Source organism: Thalia democratica, chromosome 7 (assembly GCF_965202585.1).
Source record: "Thalia democratica chromosome 7, ktThaDemo2.hap1.1, whole genome shotgun sequence".
In the NCBI taxonomy this organism is placed as follows: Eukaryota; Metazoa; Chordata; class Thaliacea; order Salpida; family Salpidae; genus Thalia; species Thalia democratica.
The window spans coordinates 34,490,208-34,498,244 of NC_139171.1; the positions used below are offsets into that span (position 1 = coordinate 34,490,208).

At 30.9% G+C, this 8,037-nt stretch overlaps 1 pseudogene; it reads right to left on the reverse strand.

The window, feature by feature from the left end:
- Positions 1–864: 864 nt before the first annotated feature.
- LOC145841291 (phosphatidylinositol 4-kinase type 2-beta pseudogene) lies at positions 865–1,995 on the reverse strand (annotated as a pseudogene).
- Between the last annotated feature and the right edge of the window lie 6,042 nt (positions 1,996–8,037).

The window sequence follows — 8,037 nt, forward strand, 5'->3', positions numbered from 1 at the left end:
ACTAAACTAATTTCATTTAAGGCCTTAAAGTTTAGTCTAAAGTTAGGCAATGAATATATTTTTTAAAGGTTTATTTAGATTCTGTTTGAAAAAGAATCGAAATTTTTTAATAAATGAAACATTTCTTTGTAAGTGTTTGGTTTTAAGAGTTGACACAGATTTTTTTATAGTTTTTAACCAAAATTTACTAAAAATTTCTGAAAAGAAAATTATTTATCAATTTATGTGGTTTATAAGTTTATTAAAATTTAGTTTTAAAGGTAAATACTTGTCCTTAGTATTTTTTACCTAGACTTTGTTAAGTTTTCAAAGTATTTTAAAAATTAATAAAAAAGTCACACACAAACTAAAAATTGAATCAAATAAAATGCAAATTGAAAATAATTTTCAGCCTTAAACTTTAAGTAAAAATTTTTGTTTTTGTTCTAATGCAGCATCACAAGTTACCTGCATCAGTTAAAATATTTTGATATCTGCAAATCTTAATCAAGTAACAAAAGCGATATTTTTACAAACAGGATGTAATTAAAATAAAATTGATTACGATACCAAAATAAATTTAAAGTTTCTTTAGTTAAAACGGTTTAGTAGTTAAACTAAACTTTAGTTTTTGAATTAGCCTGGCCCTTATCTTGTTTTTTTGAACTAATTGTAACACAAAATATTTTTTTTTCTAAAGCAGTTAAACTATTTAGATTTCATCTAGTCTAACTAGCTTTAGTTGTTTGTGCACTTTAAAGGGGTAAAGATCAGTTTATTTCAGTAACCAATTCGAGCCTCGTAAAACAAAATAAAAAATTGTTAGCTGATACAAACGTGCAGTGCCAAATCCACCTGAAGATGATGAAACAAAAACACTTTCCGCTAGCAGCAAGTGAGCAGCGGCCTCTTCTTCCTGTACTTCTTCTGCAGCCTCTTGCTGATGCTCTGCACGGAGAAGCTCCCGGCCTTCACCAGCATCACCGGCTCCATGCGCGCCAGCTTCTCGCCGCTCATTCCCTCCCGCAGCGCCTCGCGCAGGTTCGTGACCTGCCCCCTCATCACCGCCATCTGACCTTCGAACGCTTTCAGGCTGAAACTTTCGTCTTGGGAGAAGAGCGCGAACAGCTCCTCGGCCAGCGATTCCACGAAAAAATCGCTTGACAGCTTGTCCAGTACCAGGTTCTTTATTTTGTCCGAAAGCGGCACCCGCGCCTCGGGCAGCCGCGACCACTCGAACGGGTACAGCCGCAGGTGGTCCGGGTGCTTGTGGGGGAAGGAGAGGCCGTTGTCGATGGCGACCAGCTGCACGTGGGTCGACTTGGACCGGAAGTCGGACTCGTCGTCGCTGCCCGCTTCTTCCATCTGCACCTTGACCAGCCAGTTCCTCTTGCCCCTGTCCGTGTTCCTGATGACGTAGTCGAGGACGATCATCTTCTCGAACTTGAACTGGAACTCGCTCCTCAGGTCCTCGCTGATGCTCCGCTTCCCGAAGTCGTCCGTCCAAAAGTCAGCCTCCTCGAAGCCTTCCGCGTAAGTTTGCAGCGAGCCGACTTTCAGCGGTAGAGTTTCAAGTTCGGGGATTTTGTAGTTGAACTCGGCGCTGGCCAGCCGCACCACTCTCGTCTTGGGGACGATCCCCAGATCGAGCCGCTCGCTCACCACCCACGCGGCCGCCTCGCACAGGTAGCCCTGGTTGGGCGCGAGGCAGTCCCGCCCGAACAGGCAGGGGAAACACCTTTTGTGCAACTTTTTCACGAGTTTCGGGTTCAGCTCGCTGTACGGCTCCTCGTCCTTCGGCTTGAACACGCCGACGATTTTTTCGTCCCGGTCCCTGACAAAGTAGCAGCCCGAGCTGCCCTGGGGGATTCTGACGGGCGCCACCCCGAGGGAGATTCCCTTTTCGACTTTTCTCACCAGCTCCTGGAAGTGCGGGTCGTCGGGAAAGTTGTTGACGCTGGAGTTTTGCTCGGCGCTTTGTTGGGGCGCGACTTTCGTGCTGCTCGATTGGAGCATGATTTTGATTTTTTTTTTAATTAGAAATAAGTTGTAATTTTGTTTACTTTTGACAAATTTATTTAAATAAATCACGCTGAAATACGTAATAACGTTCAGTGACCTTAGAAATTTTTATAAGTTGAAATTAAGATTACTAAATAATTTCTTTTCGGTACTAACTTTATATAAAAATTTGAGACAACGATTCATTTTGCAGTATATTTTATTTTTTGTGAACTAAAAATTTTTCAATCTACCCTTTTCAATAGTTCTTGTAGATAACTAAATAGATTTTTGTAAAATAGTAAAATTAATAAAATTGTAAGATTATGCGTCATAATAGGTAAATGAAATTACATGTACTAGGCCAGGGGTCGGCAGGCAGTTGGTGCTCGCGGGCCAAATTTCAAGTTTCCAAAATCTTCGCGGGCCGCAGTTTTAGTGACATTTGAATAATCTTTTGATTTTAGTTTTAGTCACATCAAAGAAACTTTCACTTTTATTCACTTTATTAATTTTTATGATATTTAGCTACACATAGAACGCCTATTTTAATTATAAATATTTATTGGAATAAAATTTACATTGACAAATATACTTAAGTATTATTTAACTGTGAACTTTTTTTAACATAATTAGTGCTTGAATACTCAAAAAAAGTACCTTATTAGTAATTAAATAGCTTTTAACATGGTTTCCATTTTAAAAAAAGTGCAAAAACTTGCAATTAATCAAGCTCAGATACTTAACTAAAATATCATCAGTATAAAAAGTACAATATGTATCAGTAGACCAGAAAAAATTACAATTAATAAACTACACTACAGTCATAAAAACTTTTCTGGGAATTCGAAGATTTATTTAAAGTGTTTGAACTAAAAGTTTACCAGAGTTTCTTTTAAATGTCTCAAACAGATTTAACCTAGTTTAAATTTTTAAGTTTTCAAACTAGACTGTATGTTTGGCAACTCTTTAAAAAAAATAAAGTCACAAAATAAAGAATTAACGAACTTTATTAACAATGAATTAAATATATAGCAAAAATAATATCATAAGTCAGCTTGAAAGGACAATTATGTTTCTTAAATTTTTTTAACAAAATTTAAAAATCTATTAAGCCTTTAATAAAGTAAAAAAACTTAACTTTTTATTGAACATTATAGCAATTCTTTGTCTCCAATAAAGATGTTGTATTTAAAGAGTAAATTTAAAATACAAGACGATCTATAAAATTAAAAAACGTTAGTTAGGAGTTATTGCGAGAAACAAAATAATAACAAATAGCTATAATCAGTTTCAACAAAGCAAATGATTATATTCAGTAACTACAGACTGATCAGAAAAAACTGTTAAGGCAAGTTATAAAGTATCAAAAATATATACTAAAAAGAAGATACCGTTTAGAATTAAAAACGTTTTTAAGAACTTATGTTGGCGGTAGTAAAATATTTTTGTTGATTTCTTCAATGACAACAAGAAGTAGTGTTTATTAAATCTCTGAAGACTATAAAGCAGCACAAGTCAAATTAGAACTTTAATCAATCTGTTAAGATGAGAGAACTAGTACAACAAATATTGCTTATCTGAGAGTTTTTATTAGAGGTGTTTTTACTGACTTTGATTTTTTAGAAAAATTTCTAGGTTTAGTTTCAATACACAACAATGGGTAAAGGCCTTTTAAAAGTAAAGATGCAATGCACTTACAAAAAAATTTTTAAAGTATAATTTTCTGCTTTTTTTTTTGGTGTTCAATTAAATTACATGTAATAAAAAAAACTGTCTTTAGTAATACAGCAATACTAAATAGATACTGTTAAGCTACTTTTAATGTGTTAAAAAAGTATCTATATAGTAAGTTTTTTGTGTCAAATCGAAATTTCATTACTTTACACGTAAAAATTGTTTAAAATTCCAGTTTTTTTCACTAACTCTCAAATTCAAGGTATTTCCAGATTTATTAAGCATAAATTTTTAAGTTCCAAGCTTTTCCGGGATTCAAGTTTTTTAGCAACACTAATTGTTCACACCTATATGTATACAATTATATAAATAATATTTAAATTTTTATCAGCTGCAAGACTTGAAGTTTAACATATATTATAATTCAAACCAACACTGTAAATTGAACAAAAGATACATCATAAATTTAATTTGCCACTCATAAAGCAAAAAAGCCAGCCTAAATGACCAAAAACTAGTCTAATATTTAAGTATACAAATGTTTATTCAAACCAAAAACTGAAAAAAATGACCAAATTGACTTGAGTTTTAAAATTACAGATAGTCATAGTTGAAGTGTGTGGCAATGTTTAGTTGTTTATTTGCTTGAATTTGAACTATTTTAATTAATATACAAACCTTATAAATTTACCATCCCTAAATATAGTTTGTATTAAATAGGAAGTTCAAAAAAACAGTAACTGTGTATATTAGTGCATAAAAATTAACTTATTTTGTCAAAAAAACATTGTTTGAAAAATGAAAATATATACCTATCAAAAAATATTTTAATTTATATCATGTATTGTTTTAATTTTTTTCTTTACACACCTAGGTACTATATGTATAAACAATAACTTTAGAAAATAATGAATTAACTAAACTTAATCTAGTTTAAGTATTAGATAAAACGTGGTTTAAAATGGGAACCGCCTATTTCAAACCCGCGATCATTTCCCACCCTATCAAATCCGAGAAACGCTTACCAACCAAGGGCTAGAGGTAACAGTGATAGTAAAACATAAATTAATAATAAATAAAATAAAAATAAAATTTCAGAAAATAAAGGAATAAATAAAGAAAGTTAAAAATATTTTCGAGTTGGAATTGTGCGCGGGTGGAATTTAATCAAGTAGGAAATGATCTTAATGGGAATTGTCAGTATGCCGAATAAAATATAAGCATCTTTGTACATTTTTGTGTATAGGAATTAATATAAAGTGCTAAAAAAAACTTATAAAAAAATCAAAATGTGTAAAAATCAAAACAAAATAAACCTTTTTTCTTACTAATATGTTATTTTAAATGTCTTTGTGCACACTCAAATATAACTTTTAGTAATAAAACATCTATAAAAAAAAACTTAGTTTTAAAAAACATGTAAAAATACCTAAACTTCCTGTTGTAAGAAGAAAGTTATAATGAAACTTAGAAAAAACCTGATGAATTCTAATCTGTCTTTTTTACCATTTAAGCTGATACTGTAAAGTTTTTTAATTGTATTAAAATTTTAAACAGGGACTTAAAACGAATTTATTAAAATTAAACAAAAAACCAAAATAAGTTTAACTTAATTTTTTTTTTGCTCAGCGGGCCACATTTACATGCTCGCGGGCCACAAAATTTTCTTCCGCGGGCCGCATTCCATTCAAAAAGTAAACGTGCTCGCGGGCCGCAGATTTACCCTTCGAGGGCCGCATTTGGCCCGCGGGCCGCAGTTTGCCGACCCCTGTACTAGGTGATGCTAATATAAAGTTGTCTAACAAAATTTAAAGTATAAAGCTTAAGTACTAGAAATTGAAAGTATTAATAGCAATTTTAATAAGAGGAAACCGACTTATTTAAACTTTCTTTAAAATAAAATTAAACAACAAAAGCAAAACTTAGTAGCGAATTTACAATAATTTAAATAAATTAGAGTTATAAACAAATTTTTGTTTGCATAAACTTGGCTTATTAGTTTTTATAAATATAGACTCTAAAACACTTAAATGATACATGTTACGTCCTTAACAAACAATTGAAAACATATTATCGTTATAGTTTTTTGCGCATTCTAAATTATTTAACAAATGTTCACCTATTTCCGATTGACTTTTTATTGGCTTATTAGTCCCATAGATCATCCAGTTTCTTAAGGCGTTGGTCACGTGTTGGTCCCTTCTTATGTGAAATCGTTGCGAAGTTCTCCCAATATACTTACTATCACAGTGGCATTTGTATTTATAGATTATATTGCATTTTTCTGGATCAGGAGTGAGATCTTTAACAATTCCGGTAAGGGGTTTTCTGGTGGAATGAGTAATTCTTAAATTAACTGCCCCAAAAGTGTTATCTACGGTTTCTAAATTTGGTTTTCAAAAAGCTTAGCTTCCTTTCCTAAATATGGAAGTCTTAAATATACTACACATTTATTTGGGCCGTGTTTTGTAGGGCTGACAAGCTACGCTGTAGTCCTATTAATTGCTTTTTCAATAACTTCTAAAGGGTAACCTAAGGAGCCAAAAATACTTTTAATATTTTTGATTTCTTCACTTAGTTTCACCTTAGAACATATTTTATGTGCTCGAAAAACTAAGCACGATATTAAGTTGGTTTTTTGTGAGGTGGGACAAAAAGACTGCCAAGGAATATATTGGTTCTATAAGTTGGTTTTCTATAAATGGATGTGTTTAAAGAGGTTGGTGTTCTTTGAACTAAGACATCAAGGAAAGGTAAAGAGCCATCAGCTTCATGCTCACGAGTGAACTTAAGTGAAGGATGTAAGTTGGAGATTTCGTCAAATAAATCATCCACATTGTAGTCTGCCTTGTAAGAAACAAAAACAAATTAAGATTGTTTTGAAAAATAAAAACCATTTAAAAAGTTATGATCAAAATACTTTAAGTTATCATTAAGTTACATTGTGAATGCATATATAAGTTTAACTGTTTTAGAGAAAAAAATTGATTTTGTGTTACAACTAGTTTCAAAAAAACAAGATAAGGGCCAGGCTAATTCAAAAACTAAAGTTTAGTTTAACTACTAAACCGTTTTAACTAAAGAAACTTTAAATTTATTTTGGTATCGTAATCAATTTTATTTTAATTACATCCTGTTTGTAAAAATATCGCTTTTGTTACTTGATTAAGATTTGCAGATATCAAAATATTTTAACTGATGCAGATAACTTGTGATGCTGCATTAGAACAAAAACAAAAATCAGTTTTACTTAAAGTTTAAGGCTGAAAATTATTTTTTAATCTGCATTTTATTTGATTCAATTTTTAGTTTGTATGTGACTTTTTTATTAATTTTTAAAATACTTTGAAAAAATAATAAAGTCTAGGTAAAAAACACTAAGGACAAGTATTTATCTTTAAAAATAACTTTTAATAAACTTATAAACCACATAAATTGAAAAATAATTTTCTTCTCAGAAATTTTCAGTAAATCTTGGTTAAAAACTATAAAAAAATCTGTGTCAACTCTTAAAACCAAACACTTACAAAGAAATCTTTCATTTATTAAAAAAGTTTCAATTCTTTTTCAAACAGAATCAAAATAAATCTTTAAAAAATATGTTCATTGCCTAACTTTAGACTAAACTTTAAGGCCTTAAATGAAATTAGTTTAGTTTACATCCGTTTTACTTCGAATACGTTTCAAAAACTCAAAGTAATAGATTGTGATTTTCTTGGAGTTTAGAACTATAAATCTTTAGGCACAAAATAGTTTACTTAAAGACAGATAGATTTTTAATGCAGCTGTAGTCCTTCAAAGAACTGAAACTTCTTTCAAATAATTATGAATACTTGTTGTCTGATTTGATGTTCATGAACAATGAAATTAAGTTTGTTGTATTGAATGCTTTTTAATGCTATTATAAATTAAGTAGTTTATGTTTCAAGTATAACTTAAGAAATATAAAGTTATTCTATTTTCTCTTCTTAAAAATTAACTATAGCTATGTGAGGACAGTTTTGAACTTTTTTATTGTTTGGGAAGCTTTAAACAATTTATTGTTTTAATTATTTCGTTTCTTAAAAAAGTAAATTTAAAACTGAAGAAGGTTAAAACCATTTTACAGTTTTTAAAAACAAGTCTAACAAAAGTATTATACAGTTGAAATAGTAAACAGAGTGTTTTGCTTAAATAGTAAACAAAACAAAATAATTGATATAAAAGATTATTTAACTTTTCACAAATATTATGTTGTGTTTACTTAAACTATACAATAAAGTTACACTAATTCTGCACTAATAGTTGAAAGATTGTTTAGTGAAAGTTCTACTAGGTGGTCCGGGAAAACATCCATCTCGAGCTGAACTGCTGTTGAGCTTCTTTCTCTTTCCAGTTGCT